The sequence below is a fragment of the Aethalodelphis obliquidens genome, unplaced genomic scaffold (genome assembly GCF_003676395.1).
Source record: "Aethalodelphis obliquidens isolate GAN/ISIS:26980383/991018 unplaced genomic scaffold, ASM367639v1 scaffold50, whole genome shotgun sequence".
In the NCBI taxonomy this organism is placed as follows: Eukaryota; Metazoa; Chordata; class Mammalia; order Artiodactyla; family Delphinidae; genus Aethalodelphis; species Aethalodelphis obliquidens.
The window spans coordinates 7123076-7146934 of NW_020837994.1; the positions used below are offsets into that span (position 1 = coordinate 7123076).

The 23859-nt window shown below is 39.3% G+C and overlaps 1 non-coding gene across 1 annotated transcript; it reads right to left on the reverse strand.

Moving 5' to 3' along the window:
• Positions 1–18187: 18187 nt before the first annotated feature.
• On the reverse strand, positions 18188–18293 carry LOC113607886 (U6 spliceosomal RNA). Its single transcript, XR_003428136.1, has one exon. It is a non-coding gene; the product is annotated as a U6 spliceosomal RNA (small nuclear RNA).
• Positions 18294–23859: the final 5566 nt, after the last annotated feature.

Here is a 23859-nt window from a genome sequence, read left to right on the forward strand (position 1 = left end):
TTATGGTTTATTTTTTTAACAGAGAAAAACAACTCAAACTACCCCAAAGTCTCCGGTAAAGCAGAATGCATCCAGGTGACCCTGGTGAAATAAAGACAAGAAGGAGAGATAAGTCTGCCTGGCTTAGACTGAGTGCCTCCCAAAGAGATCTGTTGATGTTCTCACTGACAGTGAAGGCCATGAGCTTTCCTTAACTTAATTTCACTTCCTGCTGTTTATGCTAGAGTGGAATTACAGTGTAAATTCCTATTTTCATTATGATCTTGGTCATAAAGAGTCACTCAGCCCAGAACTCCCAACCATAAGTAGTGTTTTATAAGCAATCACGGATCTAGTGTCAAGAGATGTGGGTTTGAATCCTACCTCTGCCACCTAGTGTGAATGTAGACGATTCACTTCATCTCTACAAGCCTCAGTTTTATATCGGTAATAATTTGGGTGTTTCAGCAAGAATTCAGATGTCTGTATATGTGAAAGACTGGAGTTATGAGTCTTCTAGGAGTTTGTTTCACTAGCTGATTAGCAGAAAGGTTTCCATCTACCCCATATGCACCCTTTTAGGATATAGAAAGGGCAGGAGAAAGAGTATTAAAGAGTAGTAGGTCTGCTACTCAGTTTTGACTTCTGGTGGTAGAGATCCACATTTGTGTTTTGTCAAGCCCTCCCTGTGATTCTGATACAGGCTCAAGTGTAAGAACCATGGTCCTAGAAGCAAGCTGAGATGAAGGAGATAGTTCGTGCTGTCTCTGAGTCTGGTTTCCTTGCCCACTCCCTTGGCATCATGCCTAAAGTCGAGTATACAGGGTTGTAGGCAGAGCCTGGAGAGTGCTTACTGCAGTGTTTCTCATCTACTGTTCTGTCTGTGAACCTAAAGAATGTTATTCCTCCCTTTAGTGTTTTGTAAGTATGCTTAAATTGTGCCCCAAAGCAAATCAATGCAATAATCCATTACACTGCTTTGGTTCCTGACTACGCATGATCACCTGGAGATTCTTACATGCCCATCCTAGGGAACCTTAACTTTCTCCCCATCCTCAACTCTGAAACGTGCATGTATATTCTACACACACTGTTATGTGCCCATATAATTTGTCTCATTTCATACTCACCACCACCTCTCAAGATGCTAGAACCTGCTGGCCTGGCTCCATCCCAAGGGATTATCTAGACACTGGTAGGCTTTCGAATCTTTTCTAAAAGCAATGCAACTCCAGCCTGCCTGGGTGAATTTTAGGAGCATACTCTTCACCTGCAAGCGTGGTTTGACAATACCTACTTTCTAAGGGTCAGAGCACACAGGAGCTCATAGAACTATTTTCTGCACATTTGTTCAGGTAGGTCATGTACTTTGTTATCACGAGTACTTCCAAATACACTTGGGCTATTACTTTCATATGCCATATATAGCAGTGCACTGGTGGCAAATCTAGTCTCACCTGACTGCATTTCTTTTCTGAATGGAAGTTGCTGTTAAGAGTCAAAAGGTCCAAAACCAACCTAAAGCAAACCAAAAGTAAGGCACAAACTTGACACTCATGCAACCTAAATAAGAAGCAACTCTTCGAATACAAAATCATGTAATTATACCAGTATCCCAGAGGACTGATGCCAGGTTTGGCATTTCAGAAAGGGAATGTGTGGAAAGAAAAAAAAAAACTTACGTTATGAATGATCAATTTATACTGCTTATTGTTTCTGTATACTGTATGCCACACCATAGCACTATTTGCAAGTAATATTTTACAGTCAAAACGCACATCACCAAATGGAAGCAGTTTTGCCCGAGTCATTCAGTGTGGTCAGTCGGTCACTGAGAGGAGTGATGGCCACGCTTGGCCATGTTTTCCCAGCACCCAGATCTGTGAGGTAGGCGCCCTCACCATCCACCCCATTTTACAGACGAGGACATCGGACACAAAGAAAATTAACTTCCGCAACACTACAGATCACTAAGTGGAGTGTGTTGGCAGCTCCAGGACTCCCAAGAAAATGGGATTTAGAATTAGTTTTCTATCCTACGATTGATACACAACTCTGGGATGAGTTCAGGGAACCCATCCTCTAAGCATCCCTCCAGTGCCTGCTTTGTTCACATCAGACGTACAACTGAGCTTTATTCTTGATCTGCTTTTGCTCTAATTCCTTTCTTCAGGATCACAGTCCTTCATTTAAACTTACCCTACTTCCCCGGAGTTTACAGTCTCCAGTCCTCAACTTCAAACTGGCAGCTGAAGATCAGATGCTGCCACTTAAAGCATTGCTATTAAAAAAAAAAATGGCCTACACCTTAGATCAGACATCCTTGGATGTCAAAGCTTGTCCAGACCAAACACAAGTCGTTAAATCCCTCTGGATATAGACTGGTGTCCTTTAACCTGTGCCCACCAAGTCAAGCATGGCCCCTTTCCCCATGACTGAGCATGTCACAGGCTTCTCTCTGAAGCCTGGCCAAGATCCAGCTCAAATAGCATAATTTTCAGTGACCAGTGCTGTTGTCCAAAGAAAGAGATTTCATTTTCCTCTCTTGACATTTTCCCTTTTAAAATACCTGAATACAACACAATCGGAAAGTTCTTCAGTGCTTTGTGGGAAGCCAATTATAGTATGTTCTAACGAAGGGTATAAAAAAATTAAAATTAAAAAATGACCAAAAATTCAGATCCCAAGGAACTGTCACTTGCAATATTGCTCTTACCTTTAATGGAAGAAAAGTTCAAGTGCTCCAACCATCGCCTCACTCCCTCAGAAAAGCAGCTTCTGCCAAGAGATGTATAATGGCTGTTACTTATTTGCCTCTAAGGACCGAGTTTCAGGGCAATCAGAAGCATTTTTAATCATTGGTTTATTTCCTCCTACTACCAGTTTCAAAACTAAATCCAGTGTTTCATGAAATGCTGGGCAGAATGGTGTATGTATTCCCATGGATGTTAAGAGATCTTGGTCTTCCTGCTGGGCTCCAAACTCAGTGTCACTTGCTTATTTGGGGAGTTAAAATTAAACAGACAAACAGGGACATGATTGTAAGATCGTTTTATGCCATACTATGAAGTCTCATGTTTAGCCTGTATATGACTATCAGATTTACTGAGAATTTTTAAGCAGTGAAGCATTTATTTTTATTGAAGTATATTTGATTACAATATTATATTAGTTTCAGGTATACAATATGATGACAATATTTTTATAGATTGTACTCCATTTAAAGTTATTACAAAATAATGGCTATGTTTCTCTGATGCACAGTACATCCTTGTTACTTACTAAGTTGTTAAAGAAAAACCCAAATGAACATTTTGGCCAACCCAATATTTTAAACATAGTAGTTTGTGACTCTTAATCTCATACCCTTATCTTGTGCCACCCCCCTTCCCTCTCCTCACTGGTAACCATTACTTTGTTCTCTATATCTGTGAGTCTATTTCTGTTTTGTTAGCCACTATATAAAACAGTATGGAGGTTCCTTAAAAAACTAAAAATAGAACTACCATATGATCAGGAAATTCTACTCCTGTGTATATATCTGAAGAAAATGAAAACACTAATTCAAAAAGATACATGCACCCCAATGTTCATAGCAGCATTATTTACCATAGCCAAGATATGGAAACAACCTAAGTGTCCACCAACAGATGAATGGATAAAGAAGATGTGATATATATACACACACACACACACATATATATATATATACATATATCACATATATACTTGTATATATATATATATATATGTAAAGGAATATTACTCAACCATAAAAAAGAATAAAATAATGCCATTTACAACAATGTGGATGGACCTAGAGAGTATTATGCTTAGTGAAATAAGTCAGATAGGGAAAGACACATACTCTATGTTATCACTTATAAGCAGTGAAGCATTTTTGAAGAAATATGCTGAGAACTGTGTGGGACCGGGTGTAGAGACCCTAAGTGGAGGAAGGAAGGCCAGTTAGAAAGCTGGCAAATATTCCAGGCTCAAGAGGATGAGGTTTAAACTATAATGATGGGTGTAAGGGAGGCACTGAGCAATGTATCAAACTGAGTGTTCAGTAAATATTTGTGGAAAGAAGGGAAGGAAGGAGGGAGGGAGGGAGGGAGGGAGGGAGGGAAGGAGGGAAGGAAGGAAGAAGGAAGGAAGGGAGGAAGGAAAAGAAAAAAGAACAGGGAGCTGAACTGGCTGAAACCCCTTGAAATTCTCCCAGGTGGTACATAATCTTTATAACTGCATACAATATTTAAAAATCACATTCTATAACAGCAGTCCTCAATGAAGTGTCACAATTAGACTCCTTTGAGTAACCTAAAAAATCTTGATGCTGTGACTATATTCCAAACCAATTAAATCAGAACCTCTAGGGGTAGACCCCGGGCCTCAGTATTTTTTAAACGCTCCCCAGTGATTGTAATGTGTAGCCAGGGCTGAGAATCGGTGCTCTGTAGACTGTCTGCCTCCGGAAACCATCTCTGCCTAATAATCGGTTGCCATGGAAATGTATCCACCAGTTAGGCGAGGGCTGTCCAACCTCCAGGTTACTTTCAATCTAAAAAGAACGGATACTTTTCTATCACTGGGATAATAAAACCCTGTTATGAGCCACGGCCGAATTTCTTCCTCTTTTCCTCTACATGGACCCATTCAGATCTACTCGGGGGACCTAAGTCAGGCTCTGGTTCTACCTATACACGAAATAGCAGCAGAAAAGTCACTGGACATTTGCTTCTCACTTGCTGGATAGAACCACCTCTAAGGTTAACTCCCATATTACATGGGGGTGATGTGGACAATAGGTTTATAAAGCTTCTGTTTGTGTATTGTCTCTGCCAATTTATTAGCTGGTACAATATTGGGCAAATCATTTAACCTGCTATCGATTCAGCTTCCTTATCTGTATAATAGGGATATTCATACCTCAATCAAAATTTGTTTTCGAAGATAGAATGAGACAAGACATATTACTTTGTAAATTCCAATTACTATGTAATATGATATCTATAATAATAGTAATAGATGTTTCTTCTCTCTGTTGATATCAATAAAGATGATATAGAATTTTAAGATTGAAGGTGATTTATGCAATATCTTTCTTTCATTCTACCAGGTTTCTAAATATCAACATCCAATGTGAGCTCCCTTGTCTCTCAAATCACAGTGTTTGACAATAATTTGGGTTGCCAAAATCCATGACATGTTACATATTTCTAGAGGTTGAAGGGAATTTTCAACCTGAGTCTTGCTAGGGAGTAAATGTCCTGATAATATGGTCAACTCAAACAAAGATCCACCTTATTAACAACTGTACAGTCTATCCACTGGGGTGTGGTGACTGAAATGGCTGGACTCCTCACGTTCTTATAGAGAGCACGAGCACATCATGAAATCACCGTCACTCACTAAACACCGCCTGCGACTGACAAGTGCACCTCAGTGTTGTTACAGATGCTCTGTTACCTAAAAGGCAAACTTGAAGGGAGAAGAAATGAGCAAAACAATTCATTTTCAATCTAATTAAAGTCATTACAAATAGCCTCCCGGTGCTTAACCTTTTTTCCTCCAAAATCCCAATCTTTGAGCTACATGCTCAGATCTGGAGCTTCATTGGGGTTTTTCTTAATTGCCTTTCCATCACTAATGGGATTCACTTCATTATTACCTCTGCCGAAAGCTGCCTCCAACTTGCAGCCCCCATGCTGAGTCATTTACATGCCTATTTAGAATGCCAAATGATGAAGTCAGGCCACCTTAAAGCTTAGGTAGCTAAATTGGACTGTGGCTACACCTGCTGGGAAGCATTGACTTAGGCTATATTTTCTTACGTATCTATAAATTGTCTCCAAACTCTCTCTCTCCCCATTCATCCCCTTTCTCTTCCTTCCTTCCTTCTTTCCTTCCTTCCTTCCTTCCTTCCTTCCTTCCCTCCCTCCCTTCCTTTCTTTCTGTGATTCTTTCTCCCTCTTCATCCCCTTTCCTTACTCTGTTGCTTCCCATGCCCATCCTCACAATATCCTCCCAGAACCATCTTACTATTTCAACCACATCTATGACCACATCACTGCTATCTTTTTTTTTTTTTTTTTTTGTGGTACGCGGGCCTCTCACTGTTGTGGCCTCTTCCGTTGCAGAGCACAGGCTCCGGACGCGCAGGCTCAGCGGCCATGGCTCACGGGCCCAGCCGCTCCGCGGCACGTGGGATCCTCCCGGACCGGGTCACGAACCCGTGTCCCCTGCATCGGCAGGCGGACTCTCAACCACTGCGCCACCGGGGAAGCCCTCTACTATCTTTTTTTGAACAGCTACTTTGCCATCTATCTTTAGTTAACCTTAACAAAAGTCTGTGAACTCAGTTTCATGATTCCAGTTTAAAGGGGAGCCAAGAGAGAAAATAGGATGATGAAGAAGACCCAGTTTACATATAAGCAAGATAGGGTTTGAACCCAGCCCTTACCTTCTGGGAAGAAATCAATAAGACCACAGAAATGGTGTCTTATCGTAGAAAGGGAGAAACCCAGAGAGGGGCACCGTGTGTCCAGGGCCTCTCAGTGAGTCCCTAGAGGAGGAACAGTAGGAAGTCAGACCTACCAACTCCCAATGCCTTGTTCTTTCTATCCAATCTCACAAAATCTCCTCGGGCAGCACATTAAGTAAGAATTAGTGTGGTCTAGTCAAACAGGATGTTAGCAGGGGTAGGAGTAGTTCAAGGGTGGGGTCAGATTCTTACCTAGTGCCAGAAAGAGGGCAGTCAGTGCCAGGTGGGGCTGTAGTAATTTTTTTTTTTTTTTTTTTTTTGGTTTGTTGGTTTGTTGGCATGAGGCTCTGGGATGGTTGGGCTAATGAATCCTATTTTCTTTGTGCATGTGAATACAGAGATGCTGGGGTGGGAGCTATGAGGAGAAGGTGGAGACAGTTTTGGGAAACTGGAGATTCCTGCCCACTTTAGGCAGTTTCTGATCCCATGTCTACCAAAGCTTGACAGGTTGTGTATGTGTGGTGCGTATGTGGTGTGTGTGTGTGTATGTCTGTGTGTGTACTGTATGTGGTGTGTGTGTGTGTGTGTATGTCTGTGTGTGTACTAGAATTAGAGACATACAGAGAGATGTGTATTAACATAGCCTCTGGCCTTCAAAGAGTTTACAACTCAACCAGAGAAATCATGCTAACACTGAAATAATGAACCAGATACAGTTTAAAACTTTTAAAATGCAATAGAAGAGAAAGACTAAGTCAATTATGGTCCAGCTCCTAGAACAAATTTTATGAAGACTTTAGAAATGGTGAGCATGCAAATATTTACTGGATGCCTATTGTATGCAAGACTCTCCTTGCTACTGGTTAAATAATATTAAACAGGATATGGCGTTGCCTTGCTAGTAATTATAATCAAGTATGAAATGTGTTATCTCGAGGTGAACACTGAAGCAGTGAGAACATAGAGAGGAAACTAACCCATTCTCACATCCTTGATAAAGTAACATCTAATCTGAAGCCTGGAGGATAAATCAGAATTAGGGAGGAATAATGGTTATTGTCTCTTGGGCTTCCCCTTTCCTGTCCATTCTCTGTCCATCTCTGACCTGCGGCTCTGGCCCTACCAGATGACATCTGCAGAATATAGCACTGGTGTTTCCTTGCCCTTCAGTTTCTGCTTAGGGTTTAGCCAGTAGGAAATACTGATAGGAAATAAGAGGCCTGATGGAAAGAGAAATGGGGTGTTTCTACCCGGCTCCCTCCCTGCTGTGATATCACATCTCAATCAGTTTCATCTCTCCATGACTATAGCACTTTCCAGGTGGCTCCTTCTCTGGGGTTCTAGGTTCCTGTCCTCAGCTGTCCCCAGACTACTTGGCCCTACGAGGAATAAGAACTTCCCAACTTGCTAGTTTCTGAGTATCTCACTATTTATTTCCTCATCATCCTTTTCTTGTTCCCTTAAACCTGCCTAACATTCAGTAAGTAGTTCTTATATTAAAAGCCTCTTCATTTGAACAATTACAGGTGGATTCTGTTTCCTGCCTGTAAGCCAGCTGATACAGCAGGTGAAGGCAGAGTGAGAGGTGGGTTGGGAAGTGGGTAATGTCCAATAACCATGTGTTGTTCAATATGGATGGAGTAGAGTGTGACATTGGGGTAGAGAGAGGTGAGACTAAAGAGGGAAACTGAACATAAAGGGCTTTGCATGTTGTACTAGAGAATTTCTATATGACAATATAGAAGAATGTTTATAATATATTAAGTAACAATAAAAAAGAATTTTGAAATATGTATGTGTACATTATAATTTTAACTGTGTTATACTTGGGAAAAATGATATAATTAAATATATAAAATGACAACGGGGCTGTCTTATGGGATTTACAATATAGGGGATTTTTTTTTTTTTACCTAGTGAACTTTCTGAAATGGATCATACTGATTTTATGAATTTTAAAATATACTTTTTAAGAGCAAATATCCTGAAGAACTTGTCATCTGGAATTCCCTTAAGCACACTGGATAAAATGCACATTCATGATTAGTTTTAAGCCTCCCTCGCAGAATTTGCAATTCTGTGCAAACGGGCAGTGAGCACCTAACCTGTCAAAATGGTCAAAACCTTCATTTAAATACCATCTTCAGCTGATGACAAAAGAGGATGTTGAGAGTGGGGTTTGAGACGTCCAAGCGGAAGAAGGCAATTGACATGGAGATGAAAATGCAAATGTTTGGTAAATAAATGTTTGCTGGATCATGCAAAGACAACGGGACACACAGTGCACTCTGGTCTCTAAGAGTTTCCCCCACCACACCCAGCCCATACTCCTTGAATATATCTCTAGTGATAGCTCTACTCTTTTAACAGGTCCTCTACACTCTATCTAAATTCTTCAGGCAGTTAGGGTGAAGGTCAAAGTTTCTTCCTGAGTCTTTTGGGCCTCGATTGTCTTCGGCTCGAAATAATCTTCATGCCAAAGAGACATTTTGAAGTGGCAAGTTTTACTCCCCTGCAATAATCTCCATGAGCTCGGTTTATGTAAATCTGTCTCTGAAAGAACGGTCCACCTTCACAGACAACGAACTTAGCTAGGCGTCTCCTGGAATCTCCCTCCACATGCCCCTAGTTTGGGGCTTCACTGCTGAGCTATGAATTTTCAATGGGATTATGCCTGGAACTTGGACTGGTCAAGGGGACAGCACATCTGTGAGCAAGGATGGTTGTAGGCATCAACTTATTTCTTAAGCAGGGTATGAAATGTCAGCACAGATGGCATCTTCTAGCTCTTAGAAAAACATTTCCTGAAAAGGGAAAATATGGAGAACCGCTTCCAAAGTTGTAGACGTCTATAAGAGGCAGAGACTAAGAACTCAAACAGCTCCCAAACTTTAGGACCTTAGATCCTGGCCCTGTGCGGTAGCAGCCTGGATTAATGGTACAGAAGAGAGGAAAAAAGCCTGTGATGACAGCAGCAGGCTGCTGGGAGCTACCCTACCATCTGTCTTCCATTGGATTCTCCAGTCCCTCTGCCTAGGCTTTTCCTGTGGAGCCAAATCTAGCTAGAGCACAAAGGGAGCCCCTAATAGCCAGTGAGCCACTTGCAAAAAGGACAAAGCACATTGATAATGTGGCCCAAGGGCACTGCCAATAATACCACTGTGGCAATCAAACTTTGCAGGAAGAAGTTACGTTTCTTAGCGAAGAGCATTTGGACTACAAGTTCTGAGAAACAGTATGACTCAGCAAGGCTCATGAGTCAGGCTTATTGGGGTTCAACTATCAGCTTTGCCCCTAACTCTCTGTGTGAAATCGGACATGTTTCTCCACCTGTCTGTCTTAATTTCATCATCTATAAAGGTAGATTAAATGAAACCTAACTGTTCATTTGATTGCTAGATGACTAAAAAAGCATAAACACCTGTATTATACAAATGTAGGCAACACATGCTGCTTCCTTTTAAAATTCTTCTACTCAATCCATTCTCATTTCTTACATGAGAAAATCCGTGCTCAGTGGGGAGAATGGTTTTACCAATGTCACACAGCTGTTTTTCGGTAAAAAGTGGTACACCAGAAAGCGCACTGAATCAAGATGAAAGGGGTTTAAATCCCAAGTTTACTTTCCAACGTGATGTGGGGAAAGTTACTTAAATTCTCTAAGCCTCGGTTTCCTCATGGATATAAGGGGGTAGTAATACTGCTCTGGCTAGTCTCTGGCATGCAGTTACTTTATGTTCCGCTAAGAAAGAAAAATGTTCTAGCTAAGGAGCTTGATAGAAGGACCCCCACATAAATCTGGGATACTAAAGGACTATGCCCTCCAGGTAAGTGAGATAATGAGACAACCAGGAAGCGTGCATGCCTCAGTCTTGGTGGCGGCGTGGGCATCTTTCTTAAGAATTGAAACCACAAGTGCTCAGGCCATATTGCCTTCTGGATTTGCACTGTAAACCCTGTGTATAACCTCTCATCCCCAACAAAAAGCAAAAAACTCTTGAGCAGAAAATTTAAAGTGGGCTTATATTGACAGTGCCCCCCATGTGACTAGTGGAAGCTGACGTCTCTAGAAAATCTTTAGTAGCAGCCCGCAGAGATTTTAAGATATTTTAAGATACATTCCAAATTCAAAGATGTGAAAGTATGAAAAGACATGCATCTTAGTATGGATGAAACATGGTAAATATGGTAGTGCCTCCCTTATATGATTATTGTAAGGAATAATGATTGCATATATACATATGTGCATACACACACACGTGTGTGTGTTTTCCTGTGTGTATGCATCTTTTTAACTATGTGTGGCTTTGAGTGGGTCTCTGAGGACGACGACATCTGTGGTTCCTAAGATCCTCTTTACTTTGCTTTGATGATTCATCTGAGAATAAGCCATGTGTCTTTATTCACAATCATTTACTTCTGTCAGGTCTCAAGCTCAAATTAAGGCATCCTTGGTTGTACTTGAAATGTCCCACAGCAGTTTAATAGCTCACTTTTCTGAAGAGTTAAGAGAAGTCAGTTTCTACTAAATTCCTCTTTATCACCTGCAGTTTCTGTTCTAATCACCTGATATTGTTCATTATCTCCTTTAGCACTGAAATATATTCCTATGCCAGTGAAATCTATTCCCGGACAAAGGCAGCAAAGGAATCCCAGGAGAAGCCAGTTTTCAATTCCCAGATTCTAATAACAAAGATGGTAACCTTTTGTTGCAACCTTTTGCAACCTTTTGTTTTTATGCCACAGTAAGATCTTTCATGAGGGATTAATTTATTAAAGACCACAGAGGGGCATATCTACATTTCTTATCCATAACTAATTAGGGAGGGACAAAAGGGCTTTTGGTGGGGAGAGAAGTGTGTTGAGGAAAAGGGAAAGATCAGAAAGTCTGCAGAAGGACGGGATGCCCATCCTTTCAACACACCAGTTCTTCCTTACGATGCTATCGACTTTCCAATTCCCTTGCACAAGTGGGTTGGCTGGATGAAGAGAAGCATGTGAAAGCAAGATTAGAGCTTGGAAGGAAGTCACTTTCAGAAGGGATAAGGTCAAAGTCTTTTAACCAATCACACATGACAAAATATGCAAGTGTTCTTCTGAGAGCAAGGGACCTGGGCAGGATGGAGACTAATGAAGACGTTTAATGGTATAGAAATACGTATTTATCATCCATTTATTCATCCACCAACAATTTGTTGAGCATAACCTAAGTGCTGTACACTCTGCTAGGCTCAGAGGAGAGGGATGAAGTCTCTTGTTCGGCAACTGTTTTGTCAGGGTACTCTAACAATACACATTAGGAAAGGAAGGAAGACCATCTTCCCCAAGTGAACGAGTATATCCTTCCTTTCTTCCATCCTTCATGTGTTTGTCAGTGCAATAAATATTTGAACTCATGCTATGTGCAAGGCACTATGTTCCACCTGGCGGTCAAGGAAATCTACAATCTAGTAGACACATACACTTTTGTACTCAGGATGTGCTGCAAGGTCTTGTTCATAGCAGGTGTTCAACAAAGCTCTGTCAATAATGCTAGCGACAAGGATGATGACGGAGCCCTTAGACTTTATTTCCAATATGTTGCACATTTAAAATAAAATATTTGATGTAAATCACAATTAGCTATTAATTGCCTATTTTAATATAATGACACATTTCAGCAAAAGATTAATCTAAAAAATGTCAGGTGATTCTTTAGTGCATAACTGTTTTTTTCTTAATAAGTTGAATATTAATTTTTTGAAAGGAAAACAATCTGAGTGTTTTGAAGAAGTCCTGACACCAGATTGGCAAAGAAATTATATATTAATTTAGATACTGCTTAATAAAAATATGATTTCACAAAGTGCAACTTCACTTTATATTCCTCCTGAAAGCTTCTTTATGAAGGATCTGGGAGACTGAGCTTATGGAAGAAACACGAAAGTTAAGATTCAAAAGCATAGGTTCAAGGTTGTGACCTCAACTGTTATTTTTGCACGAACGGCCACTTCTTCATCCAGACACAGGAGTTAAGTCCCTGCCTGGGCCACTGTTCGGGGCTGTTGGAAGAACCAAGCGGAGATGATATGCGTGAAATGCATTAAGACCTACGTTAGGATTAGGAGTTTTATTATTGGGCTTCTACAACACTTCAAAGTAGAAAGGGGAGAAAAGAGAACATCTTTTGCTGTCTCAGATTCCTGCTCTAATTGAGGACCACACTGAAAATAATCCATACCTGGACTGGATATGAGGCCACTGTCTGGAAGATCTTGAAGGTAGTTCCATCTTTGAGATTGCTTCTACTAAATGTTAAATATTTTGGGGTGGTTACACTATGTGATGAAAAGACAAGGGACTTGACCTACCTGCCACTGAACCCCAAGTCTTGTGCTTATCAGCTATGGGGCCACGGAAGGACTGCTTAGTCTGAACACAGAATCCTCAGCAAAGAACACAGGTACCTGGAATTATTTCTAGAGCCTACGAGGTACACATAAAAATTATATTTCCAAATCCTCCATGATGTTCAGGCAAGAAAAATAGAAGATCCTTCTCCCTTCCAACTTCTTCAGGAAGGATGAAGTTAGAGGCAAAGACCCTGAAGAATGATGTAACAGAGTGGAAGGAGGTAGACAGAGTGCGTTGTGGCTGTGTAACCTGGGCTAAGCTTCTTCATCTCTATGAAACAGGTAAAGACAGATAATTTAAATCACTTTGTGCTCACTGAATTTGGGGCATACTGCTCTGGACATTTCTGGGAGCTTCCTCAATATCTGCTTTCATCTTCTTCCTTGCTAACAAACCCCTAATTAAGTTCAGGGTGGCAATATGCCCAGCCGAAACCACCGAATCCCCCAGCCTCCTTTGTAGTTGGTGACACTGTTCTTAATGATGTGATAAAAATGAAAGTCACTCCTTGGAGCTTTGGAGAAAACTTTTCAAATGCAGGCAAAATCAGCGGGCATTCACCCTTTGCTCTTGATCTTCTCTTTCTTCTTGTCTGGAACATGGAGGCAATGATGGAGACTAGCAGCCGCAACTCCAGTGAAGCACAAAGCTTACATACCAGCCCTGGCAGGCGTCTTGTTGCAGGAGACAATTAAAATTGCCACTTGGCTAAACCACTGTAGTTGGACTTCTGTTACATAAAACTCAATGCATATTGTGAGTGACAGAAGGACTTCATGAAATAATAAAGTTCTTCTGCCACATCTGATATATGTGTGTATATATATATATATATATATTATAGAATATATTTCGTACCATACCTTTACTAAATATTATGTCCCCTTCCTTTTTCTTGAAAGGATGGAAAACATACGCAAGGACTCAGGACAGAAGCCCTGTTCAGGAGTAAGGAATAATTTGCACCCGTCTTGATTATAAATAGAGTAGTAACCAATTAGGGTGCAAAACCAGGAGATGAAAAGTGGAGGCCTCAACATCAGGAGAGAGGCAGTGGTACGTATTGTGCCCCCAGTTTTAAAAATGAGAAAACTGAGACTTGTTAGAGAACTTTTATCTTTTTCACATGATATCTCTTCTGAGAGTTTCCAGGCACACAGGGAAAAATGTTCACAGCTTTCAAAGGCTGAAGGTCTGGAAGGGTTAGAGGCAGTGTTTTCCAGTCCATGTGTCCTCATGGTTGTGCAGGAGGCCAAGGGCCTGAAGATGATGATGCTAATGTGATCACCTAGGAAATGTACTACACTCGAGCTGGACCACTGGACCCTAGGTTCAAAAACATAGCTCTCTATTTTTTACTAGCTGTTTGATTAAACTTGAGTAAGTTATTTCACCTCTCTGGACCTCATTTTGTTCAAGTAATAAAACAGATGTAATACCTAATTCATAAAGTCCATGTAAAGAGTAAACAAATTAATCTGATTAAAATGCACAGTCTAGTGTTTAGCACATAGTAGGTGTACTCAATAAATCTTAGTATTTATTAACATTATTTTTAGCTTTTACTTTTCAGTCAACTGTAAGAAGTAGAAACAGGTTTACTATCAGAAAAAATATCACCATGTTATAAATATGCAGGAGAGAATCAAAACTGTGTCCACATATTTGTGGAAAAAGAAAGCTGTTGAAAACTAAGCATCTCAGCTGTTTTTGAGTTTTCCCATTAACATTTGTTTGCTCTTGTTGATTCCTTTTGTTTTTTTTTGCTAGCAGACAAGTGGTAGCAGGTGCCAAAGTTTAAGGGAAAATATGGGAGAAAAATTTAAATGTGATTATAAATATCTCTTCATTAACTCTTTTTTCCCATGCAAATTATGTGGCGGTGTAAGAAGAATGTAACTCAGGGAACCAATCATGTTATGCAGATGAGTCCTGTGTTGGCTTCTAGAAGGCTGGGCTGAGGCTGCCCAGCAGAGGCAGATGAAGAGCTTCCCAGTGGGGCCTGAAGCATCAGGTTATGGGTTTTAACAATCTGGGTCAGGCATAGGATAAACACTGGTCCCAGTTTGCCTGGGCCTTTTCCATTTTTAGCATGGAAAGTGGCACATCCTGGGAAACCTCTCAGCACTGAAAAACCAGGATAGGTGGTCACTGCGAGGGAGAATATAGATTCAGCAGCAGGCGAGATACCAAATCTAAGTAATCAGGCAAACCTGCAAGAGACATTTGACTTTCCTCCTCCACCTTCTATCTCGTGCCTTTGCTCACTTTTAAAGGACTAGCCACAGTCACTAGACAGTCAAACCCACGCAGTCAGACAGAGAAAAATGACAAAAGGGCAGTGATTGTCTTCTGCGGACTCTTACTCCCTCTCCCTCATTTCTTTGTTCATATTCAAAGTGTATTTCTGGGGCTATTTTTCCCTCTGCAAGCAGAGCAGCGAAGCTGTACTAGTGGCAACGGTGGCAGCAGGGCAGGGCAACCCTGGAACAAAGACTTAATGGACATGGTACCCAGTGTGTCAAGTTCCAAGTAGGTATAGTGCATTCAAAGTGACTGTCTACATGGATCCAGTAAATGAGATAACACAGAAACCTCATTCATTCTAGAAAATGCAATCTGGTGTATTGGAGACAGCCTAGAAAGTAGAATATTTTAATAGCTACATTTTTGAGCACTTAGAATGTGCCATGCATTTGTATGTGTTCTCATGTAATCTTTTAACACTTCTGCGAGGTAGTATAGACCCGAAAGACTGAGGCTCAGTGACAAGTTTGTGGATGGAGAAAGTGATTTTCAGTTTGACCTGTGCTAAAAACTAGGCAGATCTCCTTGGATGTGTCTTCCTGCCACAGTGAAAATATACCTCTTTATATTTGTCCGTCCAATGGGTCCTCCTGATTTCCCAGGGTAAGTTTCAAGATTAGCTAAGAGAATAAACATGAAATTACTTTGTAAGATGCTATTTAGGTATAATCACACCTCCCCCTATACCTACACACACACAAACACACACAGGCACGTACACCCTAATACACCTAGTAACTTTAGGAAATTTATTTATTTAATATTTCTGACAACTGCTAACCAAGAAAAGATCTGGGAGTGGGGACCCTGGATTTAGCCTTTGGTGGAGTCCTGCCACTCCCTCTTCAAGCCACACAAAAGAAATGCGATGTGAATACAAAGTGCTGTCCTTTCAAATGCAGCTTCCTCTATGTTCTTCCTAATTAGAAATTCCATACTCCATCCTGGCTCTGTGCTGTGGTTTTACATCTGTACATCTCAATTTTTGACTGGTTGCCTATCTATCGGAAATATAGACACAACTAAAATACTCGTGCTTAGAATACTGATGACATTCCAAGTAACTGTGAATGTTAACTAGGATGTGTTATCTACAAAAGAGAAATGGTTAAAATTATACTTTGTTTCTTGTTGTCTTGTGGGATTTTGATTCTGTAGTGATACTCTTTTTTTTTTATAAACAGCTTCTTTTATACTTGATAATAGCTCATTTCTGTCATATATGATGAGCGCTTTGTATATCAGAGCAAGCCAAAGGCTGGCAACTTCTAGACAATTTGGCATTTGAAGAAAGATTTCAATTCTTGATTTTAAAAGTTTGCATTTAAAGCAAACTGAAATGCTATTTGATATAGTCCTACACCAGCAAGTATTCTATCCGTGTCTGGTTCAAAAGAAAAAAAACAAATTTGCAAAGTTCTAATTTATTTACATTAAAAAACAAACAAAAATTTTTAAAATCTACTTGCTTTGAAAAAGGCCATCTGAAGTTTGCAGCCTCCCTTTAGAAATAAAAGTAGTGTTTTGTCAATGGCAAAACAACCCCAAATATCAAAGGTTTCATGATGTTGAAAACTAAGATCCCAGGAGGTCTGAGGGACTTTGAGTTAAACATACATATTCTCTTATCTTTTAAAGGCTTCAGATGTACATCCAAAAATTGCAAGGCTATCTTACCGCAGAAGCTTTCTAATGTCTTTAGTGCACTGATGAATAGAAATGAGTCAAACTGCTCTCAGGAAAATCACTGGAAGGAAGCATGGTTGTTCCTTCACAGGTATTGACCAAATCAGGAAGGGCTTAGAAAAGCACAGGGATACACATGCTTTAACCACAGTTCTCACCTTCATATGGATCTCATTGTTCCCTTGGATCTAGTCCTGCTGCCCTCACTGAGTCCTCATCATTTAAGATCTTGTATCAAGGAATCATAGAAACTCATGGCTGAAAGGGAACTTAGAAGTCATCCAGTTCAATTTCCTTTTAAAGCTTCAATTCTTTCTATAGACTATGGGTCACATGTTCATCTGGCTGGTAATAAGAATCTTCCGTGATTAGGAATTTATCATCTTCAGGGTAGCCTGGTTCGTCAGATGGTTACCACTCAGAGCCTTCTCTATCATACAGAGTTGTCATTTATTCTCTTCTAGATTCCTTTCTTCCTTCCTTCTTTCATCCTCTCTTTTCCTTAACCCTTTCTTTCTCCTTCCTTCCTTCCTTCCTTCCTTCTTTCCTTCCTTCCTTCTTCCTTCTCTTCTTCCCTTTTCTTCCTTTACAAAATTTATAACTATGCCAAGTGCTATGTGGTAAAATCTGGGAAGTCATACCTAAGGGCAGGATTAAGGTTTAATTTTCTGCTCTCAAATATCTTACCTTTTGTAGTGATAACAGGAAATACAATACTGGGGTGTGTATGTGTTGACACAGAGAAGAAACAAGGTGCTGTGGGAATATGGAAATAGGACATTCGATCCATTCTTCCATGAGACTATGCCTCCTAGTCACCTAATAAATATGGGTTAATCAAACAATGGGGAAATGCAGTGGGAATTTCTTTTTTTTTTGGGGGGTGGGTGTTGCCAGAACCCATTCCTTCTTTGACATTGAAACATTTTTCCTTAGAAAATGACTTCTCCACCTTTGTGAATAGTCTTGGTAGGATGACAAGTCAAGGTGAACAGACCCTACCAAAGGGTGGTGAAGGACCTGATATGAGCAAGGCCAACTACAATCTTTCTGTAGGGATTCTGAATCTTAAGCAGAGTGACAAAGCGATGGAGAAATCATTTAGGGTAGATATTTTTTAACTAAAAAATTTACATTGAGTCATAATTGATATACAACATAGTGTAAGTTTATGGCGTACAATGTGCTGATGTGATACATTTATATATTGCAGTATGATCACCACCACATAATGTTAGCTAATACCTCTATAAGATCACATTACTGTTATTTATTTCTTTTTTGTGGTGAGAATGTTTAAGATCAAGTTTCTTAGCAATTTTGAAGTATATAATACATAAAAATATGGGACACTTCAGAAATTTGCATATCATCCTTGCTAGGGATCATGCTATCCTTCTCTGTATCATTCCAACTTCAGTATATGTGCTGCTGAAATGGGCACTGGGGTAGATTTGTTATGTGTAACTTAGATAAGATGGATAAGATGGTCAAGGGTTTCCTGGTGTCCAGATTCAGAGCACTGCTCTGGTTTTGTCTATGCTACGAACTACACAATACCTTTCCAATATATTTCAGTTATTTTTAATCTAGCAAGAGGTAAAAATCAGTCGTTGTTAGTCAAATAACTAACTGAAACACAAAGGTTGTGCAACACAGAAGGTATATATATATATATATATATATATATATGTATATATATATACATACATACATATATATATACACAAAACCCGGAGGCATGAAAGAACCTGAAAGTGTATCTGGAGGATGAGGTTTGAGGAAAGAGGTGAGGATGTAGGGATTGAATTTATTGGGAAACAAAGATGGAGAGACCAGAAGAGAAATGCTGATTAAATATCTTATGTAATCTTCTCAAGAGCTGAGGAGTCAAGACATCAAAGAATTTTATTCCTGATTCTCATCTCTATCCTTACTTTTATAGAAGTGGACAATAATGTCCAAAGATCTTAAACCACTCACACAAGAATGTGGGGGTTTCCCTGGTGGCGCAGTGGTTGAGAGTCCGCCTGCCAATGCAGGGGACGCGGGTTTGCGCCCTAGTCCAGGAAGATCCCACATGCCGCAGAGCGGCTGGGCCCATGAGCCATGGCTGCTGAGCCTGTGTGTCCGGAGCCTGTGCTCCACAACGGGAGAGGCCACAACAGTGAGAGGCCCGTGTACCGCAAAAAAAAAAAAAAAAAAAGATATTACAAAAACTAATAAACAAAATGAAAACAAAAATATAGAAATGACCACACAGAACTCTCAGTAAGAATATTTCCACAGAACTCTCAGTAAGAATATTTCAATGTCAGCAAATTTATTGATGTAATTCAATTAAAAAAAATAAGCATCTCAATAGAATTAGAAAAACATTTGACAACATTCAGCATCTCTATCTGATTAAATATAAAACATCTCTAGAAAAACTGAATAGGGAACTTCCTTTACTTTTTAATGGCTACCTACTAATAACAAATAGAAAACATCACACTAAAATGTAAAAAGGTATGACATTTACTTTAAGGTTAGAAACATGATAACTATTCCATCTATTACTAATATTGTTCAGTGTGTACTGAATAGTGCACAATGCATTAACAAAAGCAAAAGAAATGAGAAATTTAAAGATTGAAATGAGTCAAAAGTATAATTAAATGCAGATGACAGATGACGTATGTAGGATATCAAAAAGAATCACCAGAACAACTATTGACACTAATTAGAAAATGGAAACAAAATTTCTGGCTACACATTTAATATAGGCATAACCCTGTTTTATGGCACTTAGCTTTATTGTGCTGTGTAGATATTACAAATTGAATGTTTGTGGCAACCCTGCATAGAGTAAGTCTATCAGCACCATTTGTTTTTCAAAAGCATTTGCTCACTTCCTGTCTCTATGTCACATTTGGTAATTTTTGTAATATTAAAACGTTTTCATTATTATGATATTTGTTATGGTGATCTGTGACCAATGATCTTTGATATTACTATTGTAATTGTTTTGGGATGACATGAACCATGCTCACATAATATGGTCAACTTAACAGATAAATGCTGTGGTGCTCTGACTGCTCTACCAACCAGATGTCCCCCCTTCATCTCCCTCCCTTTTCTCAGGTCTCCCTATTCCCTAAGACACAACAATATTGAAATAAGGCCAATTAATAATCCTACAATGGTCTCTAAGTGTTCAAGTGGAAGGAGTTGCACATCTCTCACTTTAAATAAAAAAACTAGAAATGTTTAAGTTTAGTAAGAAACCATGTTGAAAGCCAAGATAGGCCAAAAGAGAGGTTTCACATGCTGAAGAGTTAACTACATTGTGAATGCAAAGAAAAAGTTCTTGAAGAAAATTAAAAGTGCTACTCCAGTGAACACAGGAATGATAAGAAAAGGAAACAGCCTAATGCTGATAAGGAGCAAGTTTCAGTGGTCTAGATAGAAGATCAAAGCAGCTACAACATTTCCTTGAACCAAAGTCTAATCCAGAGCAAAGTCCTAACTCAGTTCAATTCTATGAAAGCTGAGAGATGTAAGGAAGCTGCAGAAGAAATTTTGAAGCTAGCAGAGGTTGGTTCATGATGTTTAAGGAAAGACACCATCTCCATAACATAAAAGTGCAAGATGAAACAGCAAGTGCTGATGTAGAAGCTGCAGCAAGTTATCCAGAAGATCTAGCTGAGATAATTAATAAAGGTGGCTATACTAAACAACAGATTTTCAATATATATGAAACAGACTTATATTGGAAAAGATGCCACATAGGACTTTCATAGCTAGAGAGTAGAAGTCAATGTTTTGCTTCAAAGTTTCAAAGGACAGGCTGACTCTCTTGTTAGGGGATAATGCAGCTGGTGACTTGAAGTTGAAGTCAATGCTCACTTACCATTCTGAAAATCCTAGGGCCCTTAAGGATTGTACTAAATCTACTCTGCCCATGCTTTATAAGTAGAACAACAAACCCTGGATAACAGCACACCTATTTACAACATGGTTTAATGAACATCTGAAGCCCACCTTGAGACCTACTGCTCAGCAAAAAAGATTCCTCTCAAAATATGACTGCTCATTGACAATAAACCTAGTCACCCAAGAGCTCTGATAGAGATGTACAACAAGATTCATGCTGTTTTCATGGCTGCTAACACAACATCCACTCTGCAGCCCATGGATAAGGGAGTAATTTCAAATTTTAATTCTTATTATTCAATAAATACATTTCATAAAGCTACAGATGCCATAGATAGTGATTCCTCTGATGGACGTCAACAAAGTAAATCGAAAACCTTCTGGAAAGGATTCGCCATTCTAGATACTATGAAAAACATTCATTATTCATGGGAATATGTCAAAATATCAACATTAATAGGAATTTGGAAGAAGGATGACTTTTAGGGGCTCAAGACTTCAGCAGAGGAAACAACTGCAGATGTGGTGGAAATGGCAAGAAAAGTAGAATTAGAAGTGGAGCCTGAAGATGTGACTGAGTTGTTGTGATCTCATCATAAGACTTAAATGAATGAGGAGTTGCTTCTTATGGATGAGCAAAGAAAATGGTTTCTTGAGCTGGAATCTACTCCTGATGGAGATGGTGTGAAGACTGTTGAAATGGCAACAAAGGATTTAAAATAGTACATAAATGTAGTTGATAAAGCAGCAGCAGGACTTGAGAGGATTGACTCCAATTTTGAAAGAAGTTCTACTGTGAGTAACATGCTATCACACAACATTGCCTGCTACAGAGAAATCATTCATGAAAGAAATATTCAATCAATATGGCAAACCTAACTGTTGTCCTATTTTAATAAATTGTCACGGCCACCCCAACCTTCAGCCACCATCACCCTGACCAGTCAGCAGCCATCAACACTGAGGCAGAGAACGTTTTGCCTATGTTCTCTTCTAGGAGTTTTATGGTGTCTTGTCTTTAAGCCATTTTGAGTTTATTTTTGAGTACGGTGTGAGGGTGTGTTCTAACTTCATTGATTTACATGTGGCTGTCCAACTTTCCCAGCATCACTTGTTGAAGAGACTATATTTTCTTATTGTATATTGTTGACTCCTTTGTTGAGGATTACTTGTCTGTAGGTGCATGGGATTATTTCTGGACTCTCTATTCTGTTCCATTGATCCGTATGTCTGTTTTTGTGCCAATACCGCACTGTTTTGAATACTGTAGCCTTGTAGTATTGCCTGAAGTCTGGGAGGGTTAAGTCTCCTGCTTTGTTCTTTTTCCTCAGGATTGCTTTGGCAATTCTGAGTCTTTTATGATTCCATATAAATGTTAGGATTATTTGTTCTAGTTCTGTAAAAAAAAAAAGTCATGGGTAATTTAATAAGGATCACATTAAATCTGTAGATTGCTTTGGGCTCTATGGTCATTTTAACAATATTAATTCTTCCAATCCAAGAACATGGGCTATCTTTCCATTTCTTTGAATTATCTTTAATTTCCTTTATTAATGTTTTGTAGTTCTCAGCATAAAAGTCTTTCACCTCCTTGGTGAGGTTTATTCCTAACTATTTTATTTTTTGATGTGATTTTAAATGGGATTATTATTTACATTCCTTTTCTGATATTTCATTGTTAGTGTAAAGAAATGAAACCTATTTCTGTATGTTAATCTTGTATCCTGCTACCTAGCTGAATTTATCAGTTCTAGTAGTTTTAGTGTGGAGTCTTTAGGGTTTTCTATATATAGTATCATGTCATCTGCATATAATGACAACTTTACCTCTTCCGTACGAATCTGAATACTTTTATTTCTTTTTCTCTGACATAAATCATACCAATGTCTTCTTAAGTTAGTCTCCTAAGGCAATAGAAATAAAAGCAAAAATAAACAAATGGGACCTAATCAAACATAAGCTTTTGAACAGCAAAGGAAATAAACAAAATGAAATGACAACCTACAGACTGGGAGAAAATATTTGCAAATGATGTGACCAACAAGGGCTTAATTTCCAATATATACAAACAGCTCATACAACTCAGTAAGAACAACAAAAAACAAACAACTTAATCAAAAAATGGACAGAAAACCTAAACAGACATTTCTCTAAAGAAGACATACAGATGGCCAATAGGCACATGAAAAGATGCTCAACATCACTAATTATTAGAGAAATGCAAATCAAAACTACAATGAGGTATCACCTCACACCAGTCAGAACAGCCATGATTAAAAAGTCTACAAATAAACGCTGGAGAGGGTGTGGAGAAAAGAGAACCCTTTTACACTGTTGGTGGGAAAGTAAACTGGTGCAGCCACTATGGAAAACAGTATGGCAGTTCCTCAAAAAACTAAAATAGAGTTGCCACATGATCCAGCAATCCCACTCCTGGGCATATACCCAGACAAAACTATAATCGAAAAGATACATGTACCCCAATGTTCAAAGCAGCACTATTTACAATAGCCAAGACATGGAAACAACCTAAATGTCCATTGACAGATGAATGGATAAAGAAGATGTGATACATATATACAATGGAATACTACTCATCCATAAAAAAAGAATAAAATAATTCCATTTGCAGCAACATGGATGGCCCTAGAGATTATCACACTAAGTGAAGTAAGTCAGAACGATACCATATGATATCACTTATATGTGGAATCTAGAATATGACACAAATGAATTTATCTATGAAACAGAAACAGACTCACAGACATAGAAAACAGGCTTGTGGTTGCCAAGGGTCGGGGGTAGGGGAGGGAAGGATTGGGAGTTTGGGGTTAGCAGATGCAAACTATTACATGTAGAATGGATAAACAACAAGGTCCTACTGTATAGCACAGGGAACTATATTCAATATCCTGTGACAAACCATAAGGGAAAGAATATGGAAAACATACACACACACACACACACACACACGAGTGACTTTGTTGTAGAGCAGAAATTAACACAACATTGTAAATCAACTATGCTTCAATAAAAAAAAAAACGAGGCAGGATTATGCTAAAAGATTATGACTTGCTGAAGGCTCAGATGA